We start from the raw sequence: 18889 nt of genomic DNA on the forward strand, positions 1-18889 counted from the left end.
GACTTCTCCTGGCCATCCTGGAGCTTCTGATCAACTCCCTGCTTCACAGATTCAACCTGGAGGGGAAGAGCCATAGAGTTTGTAATTAGGTAGGAAAGGTTCTATGTCAGTGACTAAGCCTAGATGGAGACAACAGGTTATGAAGCAGCCAACATCAGCACAATGAGAAGACTGAAAAGTAGCAAGAGCAAAGGGGGCCCATCAGAATTGAGTTTATCATACTAAAGTTGGCTCTGCAGCAGCAGCAGTAATGGTGCGTGGTAGCCAAGAAGGAGGCCAGACTAGGAGGTGGTCTAGCTGTACCTACCAGGTCAATGGTGTGACGAAGCTGCAAGAGGGACTCCTGCATGCCCTGCCAGGCCTGTCTCACTTTGTCCACAGACTAGAGTAGGTGCACCAGCAGAGCTTAGTGGAAAGAAACCCCAGATGCACAAAATGCTTCTGCTGCTCTTGCATAGAAGCCATTTCAGTCCCCTCCAGAAAGGTTGCCAGTTTAGCTGATGGGGATGGAGAATAGGGTTAAGCATCCTGGCCAAGCAGACCCTCACTATTTGTGAGCATAAGCCCTCGTTCCACCTGGAGCCTGTGCTCTGGAATAGTAGACACACACAACTTTAACTCCAGTGTGGCAAGTGAAGAAATCCAATTACATTATACCCAAGTGTAACCATTGACTTTCCTTTGACAAGACTGATTGAGAGGAGTAGACTGACACTGCTCAAGTGGAAGCCGAAGGCTAAGGTTCTTTTGGATTGCCGTTATGAGTTCTTCCCTTGACATTGCTCTCCCTTCCACACCCATCCCACATAAAAAGGAGACTACACCTTGAAACTAGGGCATATCCACATTTTATTAAAGTTGTATAAGTATCCTCTGACCTAGTTCATCTGTGATGGGGAGATAATGATCCACCAGTTCTTCAGATTTCCCCAGCATGGTTTGTGCTCCCATCACAACCATCTGACCCATTCTGGCATGCATGACTGTGTTCATGCCACTGGTCACCATTCATCTAGCAGCCTCCACACTGTCCTGAAAAGCTTCCTTGGTTACATCTACCACCTCTAACTGTCTGTTGACCATGGCATCTGCTGCTTTGGAAGACACCACCAGCTCTTCGGTGTCTGATAGAACCTAGGAATGAGGAGAGGTTATGTCATATCAACTGACATCTACTGTGTTGTATCTCAAGTTAGATACCAGATCATATGGCAGGTAGCTTTATATTCCTTAGTGCATGGAGGGAAGGTTGCATATAGAGAGCCTTTGTATCAAGGCTTGGACACAAGTGTCAGCAAAGAAATAGAAGTTCTCAAATAAACTAACAGGTAGCTTTCATTATAGCCAGCCTGGGAGAAATAGTAATCATGATGTAGCGGAACATCTCTCCTAAACAGAACCAGCCTCCCTCCACCCCCACCCCCCCAATCACAGCAGCTACATGAAGCACATTCATACCTTATCAGCTGGTTGTTGCAGAATTGGCAGCTTCTCCTCTAGTTTATCTAGTCCCTTACGTGTATACTCATTTGCTACTGCAACTATAGAACAATGCAGAGGCAAGTATTGAGTTCAGTTTCCTGACTCCATGTTGCAAGTTCTGATACCACCTGCCCATTTTACATCTACAGAGAGACCCTAGATGGTGACACCATCTCTGAATTAGAAAGGTTTCCAGCACCTCAGCTAATAGTCCCGGATAGAGCTGTGCAAATAACTATTTTTGGTGTGCTGGCAATTCCAAGAAGTTAAGTTGTCAAATGAATCGTTTTGCTCAACCCAAAGTGAAATGGTTTGCTTTAGAGAGTTTAGTGGTTAAGATAATTGTTAAGTGGTTGTTGTGGAAAAATCATGGGAGACAGGAGAGATTCCAGAAGCCTGGAAAAGGGCAAATATAGTGCCCATCTATAAAAAGGGAAATAAAAACAACCCAGGAAACTACAGACCAATTAGTTTAGCTTCTGTGCCAGGGAAGATAATGGAGCAAGTAAATCAGCAGCAAACACTTGGAAGGTGGTAAGGTAATAGGGAATAGCCAACATGGATTTGTAAAGAACAAATCATGTCAAACCAATCTGATAGCTTTCTTTAATAGGATAATGAGTCTTGTGGATAAGGGAGAAGCAGTGGATGTGCTATACCTAGACTTTAGTAAGGCATTTGATATGGTCTCCCATGATATTCTTATCAATAAACTAGGCAAATACAACTTAGATGGGGCTACTATAAGGTGGATGCATAACTGGCTGGATAACCGTATTCAGAGAGTAGTTATTAATGGTTCCCAATCCTTCTGGAAAGGTATAACGAGTGGGGTTCCACAGAGCTCTGTTTCGGAACCAGCTCTGTACAATATCTTCATCAACGACTTAGATACTGGCATAAAAAGTACGCTTATTAAGTTTGCAGATGATACCAAACTGGGAGGGATTGCAACTGCTTTGGAGGATAGGGTCATAATTCAAAATGATCTGGACAAATTGGAGAAATGGTCTGAGGTAAACAGGATGAAGTTTAATAAAGACAAATGCAAAGTGCTCCACTTAGAAAGAACAATCAGTTTCACACATACAGAATGGGAAGTGACTGTCTAGGAAGGAGTATGGCAGAAAGGGATCTAGGGCTTATAGTGGACCACAAGCTAAATGAGTCAGTGTGATGCGGTTTTGCCAAACAAAAAACAAAAAACCCGCAAACATGATCCTGAGATGCATTAGCAGGTGTGTTGTGAGCAAGACATAAGAAGTCGTTCTTCCACTCTGTGCTGGTTGGCCTCAACTGGAGTATTGTGTCCAGTTCTGGGCACTGCATTTCAAGAAAGATGGAGAAATTGGGGAGGGTCCAGAGACGAGCAACAAGAATGATTGAAGTCTAGAGAACATGAAGGAAGGCTGAAAGAATTGGGTTTGTTTAGTTTGGAAAAAGACGACAGGTGACATGATAGCAGTTTTCAGGTATCTAAAAGGGTGTCATAAGGAAGAGGGAGAAAACTTGTTCGTCTTAGCCTTTAAGGATAGAACAAGAATCAATGGTCTTAAACTGCAGCAAGGGAGGTTTAGGTTGGACATTAGGAAAGAGTTCCTAACTGTCAGGGTGGTTAAACACTAGAATAAACTGCCTAGGGAGGTTGTGGAATCTCCATCTCTGGAGATATTTAAGAGTAGGTTAGATAAATGTCTATCAGGGATGGTCTAGACAGTATTTGATCCTGCCATGAGGGCAGGGGACTGGACTTGACCTCGAGGTCCTTTCCAGCCCTAGAATCTATGAATAAGATAGAAGTTGAACTGAAAAAAAGATGTTTTTCAGTTCAAGACAACTTTTGTTTCAAGAGGGTCAAAGTGAAACATTTTGACATGAACTCAGCAAAATTGACACATCTGCAAAGTATTCCCAGATCTGCCCCTAATCCTCCCCCTCCCCAATTAATAGTTTTTCTGGGGGACAAAAGTCTCACCAGCTGTAGACCTAAATTATAGAAGCAGCTCAGCATCAGGGACATAATATATGAAGCCAGTCAGGATACACAGAGTTAACGCTTCCTCCAAGTTTGCCCCTCTCTCCTCAGACATCCTGTGGCTCAGACTCATTGCCTTTATTATGAATCTTGAGTCAGAGCACGCCACATTTAAATAATTTACCCCTATCACCCTATATGGAGTTTAAATGTTCTCAAGATGGTTGAGACTTGCAGGTCCTGCTGTAATGTGAGCAGAAACACACTAGACTCCCTGGGTTTGAGCAGAGAGCAATCCACTACCCAGATACTTCTATAACATGTTCTGGCCTTCTCTGGGGTGTGATGTTGCACTCCATATGCTTTATAGAAATAGGGTTATGAGGTGTAAATATGATGCAACTGGAATAGGCTTTATGCCAGAGGTCTCATTACAAAGCTTATAATTACTGAGTGTGTTCATCCTATTTGTATGAATGTATCATTCTTATATCTGAAACTAGGAATATATAGCATAACTCTGAGGTCCTATTGTAATTATGCAAAGTGTGGGCCATTAAGGGTGGTTTAGAACCTTGATGGCTCCCACTGACTAGGACAATTGACTGTAGATGGCTCTGTTTACATGTAAGCTTTCCTGTATACCTGTGTGCCAGTGAATGGGTAATGAAGTCTCACAGGACATGTGAACTTGTCACATGATACTGGAATCCATCTTAAACCTGGTGCTTTTCCACTTAGGAGGGGTGGGAACCCTGAGAGAGACATAAAGGATTCCCGCCTTGTGCCAAAGATAGAAAAAGGGGGTGGAACAGAACAAAGGGGGCTGCCAGTCATGAGAAATCCTCAAGTTACCACCTGAGCTTTATACAGAGTAAAATGGATTTATTTGGGGTTTGGATCCCATTGGGAGCTGGGTGTCTGGGTACTGGAGACAAGAATACTTGCTGAGCTGTTTTCAGTTAAGTCTGCAGCTTTGGGAGCGTGGTTCAGACCCTGGGTTTGTGTTGCAGCAAGTTAACATATCTGCTCAACAAGGCAGGGTTCTGGAGGCCCAAACTGGCAGAGAAAATGGGTACAGAGGTAAAGTCAGCATGTTGGGGGACAGTCCCAAGCAGGGGTTATGTGACTGAAACCATCACAGGGGGATCAAATCTCAGTTCAATTCAACAGCTGCCTCCGTGTCTAATGGAGCCAGCCTAGCATGGGTGTCTCCTTACAGACAGGCTTGTGTGCTATTCCATCCCCAACCTGTGAAAGCACCTAGCACCAGACCAGCCTCTCCCCAGAAAGGTTGGACACCCCTCCCAGACTGCTAGAACCTTAGCAGTATATGGGATGCAGCAGACAGTTGCATGGTACTCTTCCCATCTCTGTAAATCCATCAGCTCAGTACCCTGATTGCTTGTCCCAAGGTGTCAAAATGCATTGACAAGCTAAAGAGAATCCCCATACAGAGCTTTAAGCATTGTGCACTCAGAGCAACACCCAGGCAAACTCAAAACAGTGGCATTCATGCCCCACTGGAGTCCCTGGAGAAATTCCCCTTGGCTCAGTGGGGCCAGACTGTGACTAGAGGCCTGTGTGCTAGCCTCCTGTTGGCCATGTTTAGAAGACTTGCCGTTTCAGCAGAAATGAAAGAACCACAGACAGCAGCATGCATATCCCATGGATACTCGAAGTGACACTAGTCTGCTCCCATGCAATGCACTGGGATTGGCCGGTCTGAAGGAGACAAAGCAATTGACATCAAGCTTTCGTATCTCCACGCCCATGTACACCGCTGCCAGTGACCAGAGATACTAAGCGTTCCATAGCGTACTCACTCTGAGCTTCAAGTGATCAGCAGACTGCCATTTCAGCCATGGCCTTCACCCCTCTCTGCCACACCACACACAGATCTGATGCAGGGGTGCCTCTTTGGTGGAAGAGTAGGCCACATACACCACATTGTAGGTAGAGCCAACCGAGGGAAGACTCAGCTCACCACTTTCTAAGAGTGCCAGAAGGAAAGGGATAAGTCAGGCTGACAAGAGACTTAGTACGGAGCTAGAGCTACCTGCCTTCTCCTTCATACCATCAAGAGACTCCTCCCTCTACCCCCAAACGTGCTCTGGGGGAGGAGTCAGGCTGCAAATTGCAAGAGCTAAGCAGCACGTCAGCTGCCTGTGGAGACAGCTAAGTGGGATAATATGCCCAGCCCCCTGGCCTCAGACCATGTTGCAGAAGCCATCCCTTAGTACAGACCTGTGCTCCAGAACACCTCATTTTCAGAGAGAAACTCACCATTTAGTACTTCCGGTTGGGAAGGAAGTCCTCACAACACGAGCCAAGCATAAGGCAATGACAGCGATGCCTGTCAGTTGCAGACAGCCGGAAGCCAATAGCTCTGAGATATATTTGCACAGACCTAGATGTCTCAGATTGGTGACCAGCAGAATCTAGGGCCCCACTGCCTAGATATAGGGAAAGCCTGAGATTCTGTAACTGCTATAGAGCAGTTATACACCTTTCAATACTCAAAGTGTTGCTGGGATTTGGGTAACTGAAAGTGTTGAGACAGCATTAAATAAATTGAATTCAAACAAAGTAACAGGGGGATTACTGCACTGACTGAATTCAGTAAGAAAATGGATACAATAAATAGCCCTTTAATGAGAGAAAGCAGCTGCAGAGAGTTTCCAGCCTGGCACACCAGAAGCTCGGGAGCCTGCTGCAGCATTGAAGTCCAGCTTGCTGCTGCATGTATAGGTGATTGACTACACACAGGAGGGACTGGAAACCTGGAGTGAAGTATCACCTTTAAGTAGCAGCAATGCCTCATATATAGCACATAGCTGCTGGCTTAACTCTGAACAGTCTTCTAGACACTCTAGCTATACTCATGTCTATGCTGCTCTCACCGGTACAGGTTTGATCAGTACACAAAGATACCATCTTTCTTTGGGTGGGAAAGCGAATGCAGCTCTGGATCTGACCTAGCCATTGTTATGTCCTAGGGGCAGCCGGTGTAGGAAGCAATCACTTGAGGCCAGAGAGCAGACAGCTAACCAAAACCTCCATTTTATTTACAGAAACAGAGAGCTCACTCAGCCGGTTGAAACTGGCTGAGCTATCCCTTAATAGTCTAACTCAGTTGCCATAGTAACAAAACCCATGACAACCAAATACACAACATATTCCTCCCCCCCTAATAAGAACATCCCCTAAATAAAACACACACTAGACTAGAGAAGGAGGGTAGACTGCCTCCATTCCCGGCTAAACCCTGGGGATTATTTTGCCCCATAACCGTGGGTTCGCCCTAACTAAAGATCCAGCCGATGAGGAGGCCTTCTGTCTCTAGGTGGATTACGGCGAACTTCTGGTGTTGTTGCACCCAAAAGTACTAGGGGCTCAGGGTCCGCAGCACGAATAGGTGTGAGGAGGTTGGTATCAGCTCGTGCTGGGCAAAGGGGTATCTCAGCTGCCGGCAGTAATGGAGGAGAACAGTCAGGAACACAGGTGACTCATGATTCGGTGTCTCACCAGGAGGGTGAAATCAAACCCCTCAACTGCAGATGGGTCCTGAAGACTGGCATGACCTGGCAACAGCTGATCTACATGTCGCCGCCAGGTAAGATTCTCTGCAGTCCGGACTGTATAGGAAACAGGTCCTGTTTGAGTGATGACTGTGGCCGGGACCCATTTAGCTCTGGAAGTATAAATTCCGAGCCAAAACTGGCTGCCCTGGGCTAAAGGTTCGGTCTTTTTGCTCTGGTGCCCCGTCTGATTACTTGATATTGCTGCTGATGTTGCACAGTTTGTCTGGGTTCAGAAGGTTTCAGCAGATCAAAGCAAGTGCGCAGCTGTCGTCCCATCATTAGAAAGGCTGGGGAAGACTGGGTTGTAGCATGAGGTGTGTTTCTATTGGAAAGTAAGAAGGTATCCAGACGCTTTTGAATGGAGTGTTGTCCCTTTGCTGATTTCAAAGCGTTTTTCATTGTCTGCACAAATCTTTCAGCTAATCCGTTGGTGGACGGATGATATGGTGCTGACGTGATGTGGTGTATCCCATTTGCCTTCATAAAATTTTGAAACTCCTGAGAGACGAACTGCGGTCCGTTGTCGCTCACAAGTTGTTCTGGCAGACCAAAATGACTAAAGAGTCCTCGTAGTTTTTGGATAGTACTCTCTGCAGTAGTGGACTGCATTATAGAGACTTCTGGCCATTTACAATGGGCATCTACTGCCACCAAGAACATGCTTCCTTCAAGGGGGCCAGCAAAAGTCAACGTGAATACGTTTGCCACGGGTTTTCAAGGCCAGTCCCATGGGTTTAGGGGTGCCCACTGGGGTGGCATTTCTTACACTCTGACATGACATACAAGCTTTGGCCTTCTCTTCAATAGCACTGTCCAATCTAGGCCACCAAAAATAGCTTCGTGCAATTTCCTTCATGCGCACTATTCCACAGTGACCGGAATGTAGCTGTTCTAACACCTGTGATCTCAAGGGGGTGGAATAATGACACGCCTCCCCCACAACAAACAACCAGATTGGACCGATAACTCCGTCCGCCTGGACATGTAGGGGAACAAGGTCGGGATGAGACCGGAGAGGTTTGTCGAAGATTTTCCCATGCATCACCAGGTCCATAACTTGGGATAATACTGGGTCAAACGCGGGTTGCCTTCTTTATCTGAGTAGGCAGTGATGGGTGTAATTCTCTACCTGTTCAAAGTAGAAGATTTCCTTTTGGGCACTATCTTGATATTTGACCGGTAAAGGCAACCTTGAGAGCCATCTGCATTGCCCGTGCAGAGTGGATTTCCGATATTTGATTTCATACGTGTGTGCAGAAAGTATCAATGCCCAACGTTGCATAACGACTAGCAGCTAATGGGGGGAATGCCTGTGTAGGGTCCAAAAAATTGATGTCAGAGGTCGATGGTCTGTAAGAAGAGTAAACTTTCGCCCAAACAGGTACTGATGAAACTCCTAATTCCAAAAACAATTCCTAATGCCTCACGTTCGATTTTGGGCGTAGTTAGTTTCTGCTTTGCTTAGAGTGCGTGAAGCAAAAAGCAATAGGTCTTTCTTCTCCCGAAGGCATAATGTGTGACACGACCGCTCCCACTCCATAAGGGGAAAGCATCGCAGGCCAATTGCAGGGGTAAGGATGGATCAAAGTGTGTTAGAACTTCAGAATTTAACAATGCATCCTTAGCTTTGTTAAATGCAACATCACAGGCTTCAGTCCACATCCAGGCCTTGTTCTGCCCAAGGAGCTCATGAAGTGGTTTTAGCAGTGTGGCTAACTGTGAGATGAACTTTCCATAATAGTTCAGTAGTCCCTAGAAATGAGCGTAGCTGGCTTACATTTTCGAGGTGGGGGAGCCTCCACAATAGCTTTAACTTTTGCAGGGGCCTTATGAAGACCTGCAGAATCGATGATGTTCCCAAATATTCAACAGAGGGCTTGAAGAATTCACACTTGTCTTTGCGAACTCGTAGGCCATACTCTTCCAGTCTTTGTAGGGTAGCCTCCAAATTCTTTAAGTGATCCTCTTCATTTTCTTCCAGTGACCAGGATATCATCCAGATAGCACTGAACTCCTGACAAGCCACACAAGATCTGGTCCATAGCCCTCTGGAACAGGGCAGGAGCCGATGTGATTCCGAAGGGTAGGCGACAGTATCGATAAAGCCCCTTATGAGTCACAATAGTCAACAGCTCTTGGGACTTTTCATCGATGGTGCATCTGTAAATATGCTTGACTCAGATCAATCTTACTGAACTTTTGTCCCCCAGCCAGGCCTGCGAAGAGGTCATCGATGCGGGGAAGCGGGTATTGCTCTGCACACAACACTGGGTTGACAGTGACTTTAAAATCACCGCAAATCCGGAGAGAGCCATCTTTCTTCACTATTGGAACGATAGGAGTGGCCCATGAGCTATGGGTAACTGGTATTAGGACTCCATTGGTTGACCAGGCGCTCCAGGTCTGCTTCAACTTTTGGCCTTGATGGCATAATGGCACAGTTCGGCTTTCAGATATTTTGGTGGACTGCCAGGTTTAATGTTCAATGTCACAGTGATTCCCTTCATACTTCCCAAATCATCTCCAAAAAACAGCAGCATGTTTCCTTAGTATAGGGGTTAGACTGGTTTCTTCTTTAGTCATCCCGGTGCACTTCTGCCCAGTTCAGCTGAATCTTCTCCCAAGCCAAGACCTACCCATTAAGGCTGGGTAGTCACCTCTCACCACAAACAGTGGCAATTTAGCCGCCTGTCCATTGAGCTCCACCTTAACATCAATAGTGCCCAACATGGGCACAGCTTCACCTGTATAATACGTCTTCAGAACAGTTTTTTTGTTGCCTTAAGCGGAAGATACTGTAGCTTTTCCTTATACACAGTCTCAGGAACCAGCGAGACAGCTGCACCGGTGTCTAGTTCCATGCGTATAGGTTTGCCCTCCAATAAAGGGGTTACCCAGTATTCATGTGAGCCCGCTGCCAAAGACAAAACATGCAGTGGCACTTCCTCTTGTGAGGAGGTGTCACCTTGATCATCCTGGGTCTGCTCTAGGGTATGCAAGGTTCCTCTTTTTGTCGGCCAGACCACAGGCCTCTTTTTCTTTTGTTTACAGGCATACTCAATGTGTCCCTTTTTTGCCACAGTGTCGACACACCAGGTCCTTAACACCAAGCATTCTGATGCCTGGTGACCCAGCTTACCACAGCGGTAACATTCTTGACTCTGCACCGTTTTGTGGGTCAGTTCTTGTGACACTTTTTTGCACCCTAGGGGATGCACCGATGTATTGTGCCTCCCTTGTAGCCAGTTCCATGGAGACAGCAATATCAACAGCCTTCTGTAATGTAAGCTGAGCCTCTGTCAATAGGCGCTTCCGTATAGCTTCACTGCAGAGGCCACACACACTAACCTGTCACGCAGGCATCATTTAACATCTCTTTAAATTCACAGTGTTCTGCTAGCTTTTTTAAAATGGCTACAAATTGTACAACTGTTTCATCTTCCTTTTGGTCTCTTTTGTGGAACCTATATCTTTCAACAATTACCAGTGGTTTTGGGGAGAAATGAGACCCCAGGATTTCCAACAATGTCACTGTAAGATTTAGTCTCAGGCTTAACAGGGTGTAGTAAGCTGCGTAGCAGAGAGTAGGTTTTAGCCCCTACAACAGTTAAGAATATTGGCACCTTCTTCGCTTCTGTAATGTCATTTGCAATACCAAAAAGCTCAAAACGCTCAGTATACACATGCCACTGCTCTGTATTCTCATCAAAAGGCTCCAGGGGCCTGGTCAGAGTAGCCATGATTTTTAGTTTCACTTTCACAGTCAGTGCAAACAAGCAGCTTTTTTTCTTTGTTTGGTCTTCACCTTGACTTCTACTTCCTTCTGTTACTGGAGCAGCACCGGAATCCCATCCTCGTCGCCAGTGTTATGTCCTAGGGGCAGCCAGTGTAGGAAGCAATCACTTGAGGCCAGAGAGCAGACAGCTAACCAAAACCTCCATTTTATTTACAGAAACAGAGAGCTCACTCAGCCGGTTGAAACCGGCTGAGCTATCCCTTAATAGTCTAACTCAGTTGCCATAGTAACAAAACCCATGACAACCAAATACACAACAGCCATGGTAGGGACTAGGATCACATGGCCATCCCAAGTTATACCGATGCATCTGGAAGCACCTGTTGCTCCTGTTCCCTGCTTTCTTGGGGACTGGTAAGCGTTTCCATCTCTAACAGGCACTGTGCAGTCCAGCGTAACTAAAAGGCAAGATGGAGAAGTGCAGCAGCTCTATCCTCACGTCTGAGCTCATCAGCAAGTTCTAGCACTGCCACTGACCGAACAGAGGAAACCCAGGCCAGGCAGGCTTCACGGTTCTGAGAGTGAGGAGCCACTACTGTTGGTGCTCTCAAACAGGATTTCATGGCCCTCTAGGAGCCAAGAGCTCCATTATGCAAGCCCAGACTGGGGGAAGAGTCAGAGATATCGGAAAGGAAGTCACAAGTGCCAGCATGCTGGTTTATGCCTCCCTGCCACCTGAGGGGGAGAAGATTTGAACAGGGAGCTGCAATCTCACAAAAGAGCTATGGGATATTTGAGGCCAGGGTCCCTCAGCCTTTCCTGAGGAAGCTGTTCCACTGTGGATAAATAACTTTAAAATACCATTGGAGCAGTGGGGTGGGAGGCAGAAGACCCAGTATCCAGAGTGCTCTGACCACCAGCCTACACAGTAACTCATGCTCACCCTCTCTGGCCCAGTGATTCAGTCATTATTTATTCTCAGTGGAACAGCTCCAACAGCGAGGCTGAGGAAGCCCTCATCACAGCACCTCATGGCAAGTGATTAGGTTGCTCACCAAGAGATAGCACTTCCTAGTTCAAATCCCTGGTCCCTGAGGTAGGGGCAGGGAGGGGGACTTGAACTAGGGGTTTCCCACGTCCCAGGGGAGTGCACAAACCGCCATGTTACAATTATGAGGTAGGTGGTTCCTCTCCCCTCCCAATTTTGTAGAAGCTCACGTATAAGAGCCTGACCTGATAAGCCTGCTCGGAGCTCACCCACCAGCTTGGGCCCTGCAGGCAAGCTGGGCAGAGGAACACCGAGCCTCCCTGGTCTGTGCAGTGCTCCGGGGCCTCAGCACTGGGACACCTGGCATGGTGCTGCAGTGCACATGCTCAGAGGCAGAAGCTCAGGAACTTTGACTGCAAACATTTAGGTACCGAATAAGTTTAGGGCGCCTACAGGGTTCTTGGAAGGGGCTTTGTGAATCTCAGAGGGTCCTGATTTTGGGGGTCAGGCAGTTCAGTGGCCAAGTCCTTTTGTGACACCAGCCCCAGGAGCACCAGCACAGGTGTGGGGAAAAGGAGAGCAGTGAGCCCACGCCTTGTTTTTTCTCCTTCAAAATACACTCTCTCCTGGTAAAAAGGTTTAGGATGGAAGGAATCACAGGCTCAATGCCAGAGCCAAGTACAATTGCCTCTATGTAGCACCCATTTACTTAACTACAAAACTGAGCACATTTACTTGTGCCTGTCAACACAAATCCTCCCTAGAAAGAGCTGTGCTCCTTGAAGGATAAGTCAGCATTTAGGACTCATGTCAGACATCACTGAGTTCTGACTGATACAGTCTGTATGGAAGCAATTTACACCCAGGAAATCTGTATCTTCCTGTTAGCAGGCAGGCAATCAGCAGTTGTTTCAGCACCCTCTCCCACACTCACTGAAGGTAGATAGATATCACACACCCCTCTTTCTCTTTCCACCCTAGGGCTTGCTTATAGGAGGATTTAGCACTTGAAACCAAGATAAACTTACAGCTAGAACTAGCACCTTAGAGTTATTTTGTTATTGAATACTGCAAACTGAACCTAGCTTTTAATCCAAGGACAAGACAGATAAAAGGCTAAATAGAATTTGTAACTAAGTCCACCAGGTTTGCAGCCAAACACGTCCTGCAGTCTTGCTCCCTAGAAGTCTTGCTTCCAAGAGGGCAATGTGATCCCTCTTCAGCACTTCCAACAAATGTTCCCAGAAATCTCCTACTCCACTTACTACACTTGGAAGCACAAAATGCAGAGCATGGTCAATGGCAGCGATACCTCTGCTCCAGCTGAGGCCATGGTGTCACAGGAGCCCATCAAAAAAAAAAAAAAAAGCCCCACCCAGACAGGGATGATGCAGCAAAGTCAGAGGGGGCTGAAGGCCAAAGATCCCTCCCCTGGAGCCCAACCAAGCAGGAATCTTCATGCAAGGAGCCAGGTCATGCCTAGAGAAATGCATCTCCATGAATACTCTGGTGCCCTACAGGTGCTTCAAGCACAGCTTCCATGGTGTCTCTAGGTCCACCTAGTACAACTGGCAGAGAAAAGCCATTAAGCGGAACCCTAACTTCAAACCTCCTCAGCCAGCAAGAAGCCCCTAGTGAAAGGGAAGGCATACCTGCCATTCAAGCCTGGAAATCTGCCTGGCAGGAACAGGCTGAACAGACACCAGCCAGAGCCCAGACATCTCCTCCAGCTCAAACCCTCTCTCTAACTGGAGAAAGCAGCTTTGAGACATGGCCAAGAGGCATGTCCAGCAGTGGCAGCTGCCATTCTGCAAGTTCCACCTGCATTACCTTAGTGAATTAAAGGAAGTCTCACAGTAATTGAGAAAGACAAGCTATTGTAAGCAGAGTCAGGATGAGCTCTACCCTGACATCTGGCGGTAGATTATGGGGAGTGCAGAGTGGAAGTTTTCAAGTATTCGTATTAGCATTTCAGTTATTTGCATGGGCACTCCCACCCCACTTAGCATACCGCAAAGCAGCATGGGATGGTTATTTTCACAGCTGTGGGAGCCCCAATTTCATTGTTATTGGGGAAGGAGGAATGAAATGTTGTCACCCTGATTGGGTAAATGGGGAACTACAAAATTGTCTTGTGATGGGGGGTTTCATTGTCAGCTGGATAGCGCTTGCTAGATGGGGCACATGGGTTCCAAAACCCATTGAAAGGAGAGAGGCTGGGGACAGATATCTGTACTGGGTGGTACAGGCTTCTTGTGTGAGCCAGATGCACCAATTCCACCTGTGCCTCTCTCCACTGTGGAATGTCAGAGTTAATTTTTTATTCCCTTAAGAATCTAGATACAGGTTACTGAGCTGAACTCACTGGCACTGGTGCTCCCCTACTATGAGCTGGAATCACTAAAGAGCTGAACTCACTGAAGAGCTGGACTTGCTGAGCTGAGAGCACTGAGTACTGCTTATGAGTGGGGGAGCCTGAAGCAATACCGTGGAGCAGAGCAGCTGGCAGAGCGGAGTGGAGCAGTTTGTGCAGCCCTGGGTGAGTGGAGCCAAGCAGCTCGCGAGGACGGCCGGAGCAGATCACAGGACAGCTGGTGGACCAGAGCAGCTGGCAGAGCGGAGCAGCCCACAGAGCCAACGGAGCTGAGCGTTTGCGGGGGACGGCTAGTGGAAGCAGAACACCACGAAGAGGCAGGGCAGTTGGCCCCGAAACCACGTAAGGTGCCCCTTTCTACCCAGGCTGGGGAGGGGGACCTTTGCAGAGAGACTTGAGCTCTGGGGCTGCACTGACCCGGGACTGAGACTTTGGGATTGTGGGACTTTTGGGACTGTGGGTGATTTGGGGGTTGCTGGATTCAAGGGCCCCGAGAGAAGGACATGGCCCAATTTGCTGGAGTGGGTCTTTGCTCATGGTTTGACCTATGAACTCTAGCTGAGGTATTTTCCCAATTTAATGCTTGTTGTTTGTCATGTATTAAACCTTTTCTGCTACACCAAGACTCTGTGCTTGCGAGAGGGGAAGTATTGCCTCTTCGAGGCGCCCGGGGTACGTGTAAGATTTTCCCAGGTCACTGGGTGGGGGCTCGAGCTGGTTTTGCATTTTGTTGTGGGGAAGGGACCCCTATGTATTGAACCCGGCCCTTGCTGCTATCGTCTCAGCCCGGCAGAAGGGTTACACTATGTCTCAACTTGAAATAGAAAGTCTTAAAACTCAAAAAACCCAAACCTTAATCTTGCTCATTACCTTTAAAACTCAAACTACTTCATCTTTAAGTAAAAGTGCCTTCATGCCAGGGATCAGACCAGTAAAAACAAGAATAACTCACCTCACTTGTTCTTGTCCCTTATTCTATCCCAAGCAGAACCTATACCTCAGAGCTCACCTCTCTGTTCTGCCTCTGTTCTGTCTTGACTAGTTAGCGATAGTGTTGTAATAATGGAGGACATATGACTGACAATTCAGAGAAGCAATAAAAAAAAAGCCGTGATCTGTCCTGACCAATGAGAGCTGGAACCTGGGTGGGGCATAGGCCTGAGACCCAGGATTATTGTGATGTGCGGAAGTGCATGATCATTAACCCATGTGATTCCAACTGCTTCTGCTGGGTCTTTGATTGACAGGATGCCTACACTGCAGCTGGGAGGTATAATTCCCAGCTCAGGTACTGTCCACACATTAGCTCTGCTTGAGCTAGTATGCTAAAATAGCACTGTGGCCATGGCAGCTCAGGCTAGCTGCCGGAGTACAATGCTGCTTGACCCCCTGGGTATGTACTTGGGTGGCCAGCCTGAGCTGCTGCAGCCACACTGTTGCTTAAGCAGAGCTAGCACATGTACAGCTGCCAGAGCCGGGAATCACCCCTCCCAGCTGTAGTATAAACATCCCCTACAAGCAGCCAGTTTAATCCTGCCTACTGCTAGTTAGGACACGCCTGAAGCTACAGTTACTGGAGTTGACATATTAACAAATCAGTGGTAGGCAGCCTTCCATTTGAATTTCCTGGGATAATAAATATGACCTGGAAGGGGGGAGGAAGAGCTGTTGTTTTTGTTTATTTTAGAGTGTAATTAGTCATAGAGTCATAATGATTGACCAGGGACAAATTATCCTTTGCAATCATATAACAATAGAAATGATTATTATAGGTGGGTCACAGAGTCTGGGAAAATAAATAAATGTAAGAATTGATGCCCATGCAGATCTGATTGCAGGATCACGACTTATAAGGGGAGGAAACGGTGAAACTCACTATATGCTGTCAAATACACAGAGAAAATGAGCTGGAAAAACATAGACAATCATTTCCTTTGGTTATACGACTCTTAGGCCCTACTCTTGCAAGCAGCTTCATGAAAGCTGGCCTCCAGGGCTCTGAGCAGGGGCAGAGACCCACCCATGAGGATGGTACTGTGATATTTATATTAGTGGTATCCCTTTCTGGACCTGATCCCACAAATACACACTTGCTTAACTTTACGCACGAGTGGTCCATTGTCACAGCAGTCCTCTGTCACAGTAAAAATGTTTTCAGGCATTCCCATGCCCTGCTGTCCAGTGCCTGCCCACTCAGATCCATGCTGCAGAAGCTGGGAGAAATGGGGATAGATCAGGGATCTGCTCTGGCTGCACAAACACAATGTGGTTCCCTTTGCAGTGGGGAGGCGAGTGGTTTGTGGTCTTGATCTGAAAGTCCCTGGAACACAATAAATTGTGATGTGACTCTTTTTTTCCGTATTCCAGATTTCCTGATGCTGCAAGGGCTGGTTTGGGGACGTGTGGGCATTTGAAGTGGTTTCCTTCTCCCCTTCCATTCAGGCTCCACCTGCAACTTTGAATAGCATCTGTTTCCACTGGAATTGCCTCCCGGTCCCGTAAGCATATGTCAGCAAATGTCTGATGCAGCAGAAACTCCAGCTGGTTCTTAAGGTTCAATGGCAGTGTAAATGGGCTTGGTCCACCTTCATGGCTCACCAAACTCTGCATTCAGTGATATGTAAAGGGGTGACAAGTGGCACAGACATCCCTACAGCACAGATTGCCAGATCTCCACCACCAGACTGGAAAGCCAATTCCCTTTTTCAGTCTGGTGCTTTCAAAACTGCAATGTTCTCCACCAGATGGCCACCTGTAAAGGAGAAATTGAGAACACTTAACATTGCCCCTGAAATAAATGCACCCCACAGCCCACCAGCCCAATCAGAAGCTTTAAGACATTAAATATTTTAAAACCATTAGTTCATGCCACGGACCATTTCCAGCAGTTGCTCCTTTCCTGGGGGGTGCAAAAGTCGTTTGAAGAAACAAGGTAATGAAACAATCGTGTTCCAGAAATGCTGAAACGCATCTATATTGGTGGCCTTCCAAAGCAAAGTTCTGTTGTGTGTGTGCGGGGGGGCGGGGTTCTTCCCTGCTTTCCAAGGAAAAATAAAGTATAATGGTGTGCCTGTGACTGAACTGGCAGGACCTTTGGCTGAGGAGACTGCACCCATTCTGCCCAAAGCCAGGAGCAGCACCCCATGGGCAGTAGGGGCAGGACCCTGGCAGAGCTGCTCATTGGCATCTACAAGAGCCAAGAGCAGTTTGACTTTTTGAGGAAAAGGGAGGAACATGCCACTGAGCAGGAGCCATGGGCTATGGAGAGGGAAGAAGGTTTTGTCCAGAGGCAGGGGGAATTAATGCTCCGGTTCCTGGAGCTGGACGCAAAGTTCAGGGAACAGGAGCTCTACCAAAGGCACCAGGTGCATGCCCTTTTGCAGTCCATGATACAAATGGTGGGGAAACAGATTTAGGTCCTGCCTGCCACCATAGCCACTGCCAGTTTATGAGAGCTGGCACCTCCTCCTCTGACTCCCCCTCCTTCTACATCTGCAGCCCACCAAGCTGCTGAGATGGAGGACGCCAGCCCCCATGATGCGGGGAGGCCGCAGTGCAACACAACACGCTACACTGGCACCCAAAACCCCTCCCGGGGGGAGCCCTATAACCATGCAGGAGATTGATGAGCCCAAGACTGGGCCTGAAGGTAAGCATGTGTCCAGCCCCCAAACTCCATACAGGAGAGGCCCCCAATTGTCCCCCTGGAATGTTCTCCACAGCCATTCCCCCCTTGTCTGGGGAAGCCGTTCTTCCCTCCTGAGGGGGAAGGGGAGATGAAGGCCAAGGAGACGGGTTACAGGCAGTGATGTTGTAATGTTCTTCAGGGCATCTGATTGGTTCTGTTTTAATTCTCAGTTCTTTTTTAAATGTGTTAAGTGTTACGCTACATGTACTAGTTTCAATAAACAATAGTTTGTTTCCTTTATTGATGTATGGACCCTTCATTGGGGCTGTGGTGAACACCTACATTTTTTGTCCACCCTTTGGCTGTGGCACCCTCCCATCGGTGCCTTGAGTCATGTAACTGTCTGGGGCAGAGACCTGTAAAGTCCTCTCTGTCCTTCCCAGAACCACCTCCCAATCCCCAGTCCAAGTGCATGTGAATACAGGGAAACTAGAGACATGAGGAAAGTACACTGTGCATGGAAGTAACTGGTAACTTTGTGACTTGGGGAAAGAAAGATGGGCTGGGTGAACTTCCCCATGGGTTTTACAAAACAGAGAACAGGAAAACAAAGTGAAATACCTGCTATCACACCCTGAACAGCGCTAAAATGCCACCTTCCTCCACCCCTCAAAAATTAGCACCACTTTGTACCTGGGATTACTCACAGTTAACAGCCACACCCCCTCACCATCTATTCTCAAGGTTCTCAGGCATTGAGCAATCCCCCCAAACAGTGGTGCGGCTAACAGTTGTGAGCATTAACACAAAATGAAAGAGCAATTTAACTTGGCAGATGCCCTCCGCAGAACAATCATAAGCCAAAAGGTGTTGTACCCATAGAGGTGCACTGCCACAATTATCTGTACCGAGCCATTACCTAAATGACTGGCTAATGACCATCAGTGGGAGGGTGAGTGGGAATAGGCCATGCAAGGTGTTGTTCGTGTGATTGTTTTTACAACAGCTGCATGGGGTGTGGTGCTTTGTTTCAGACCAGGCTGAGTTCACCCTCTGCCCACTCACTTTTCCAAGATGTCAGCACAAATTGCATCCTGGATTTCCCTGGCCTGCTTTGATCCA

At 47.4% G+C, this 18889-nt stretch overlaps 1 long non-coding RNA gene across 3 annotated transcripts; it reads right to left on the reverse strand.

Annotated features, from left to right (window-relative positions):
- Positions 1 to 382: 382 nt before the first annotated feature.
- LOC123347949 lies at positions 383 to 15148 on the reverse strand. 3 transcript variants are annotated; one of them, XR_006573127.1, is made up of 4 exons: positions 13418 to 13520; positions 5284 to 5450; positions 879 to 1134; positions 383 to 497 (listed from the first exon to the last, which is right to left on the reverse strand). It is a non-coding gene; the product is annotated as an uncharacterized LOC123347949 (long non-coding RNA). The 3 variants fall into 3 exon arrangements; XR_006573126.1 differs by lacking the exons at positions 383 to 497; positions 13418 to 13520 and adding an exon at positions 15010 to 15148 and having other exon boundaries at positions 852 to 1134; XR_006573125.1 differs by lacking the exon at positions 383 to 497 and having other exon boundaries at positions 852 to 1134.
- Between the last annotated feature and the right edge of the window lie 3741 nt (positions 15149 to 18889).

This window comes from Mauremys mutica, chromosome 13, assembly GCF_020497125.1.
Source record: "Mauremys mutica isolate MM-2020 ecotype Southern chromosome 13, ASM2049712v1, whole genome shotgun sequence".
NCBI lineage: Eukaryota > Metazoa > Chordata > Testudines > Geoemydidae > Mauremys > Mauremys mutica.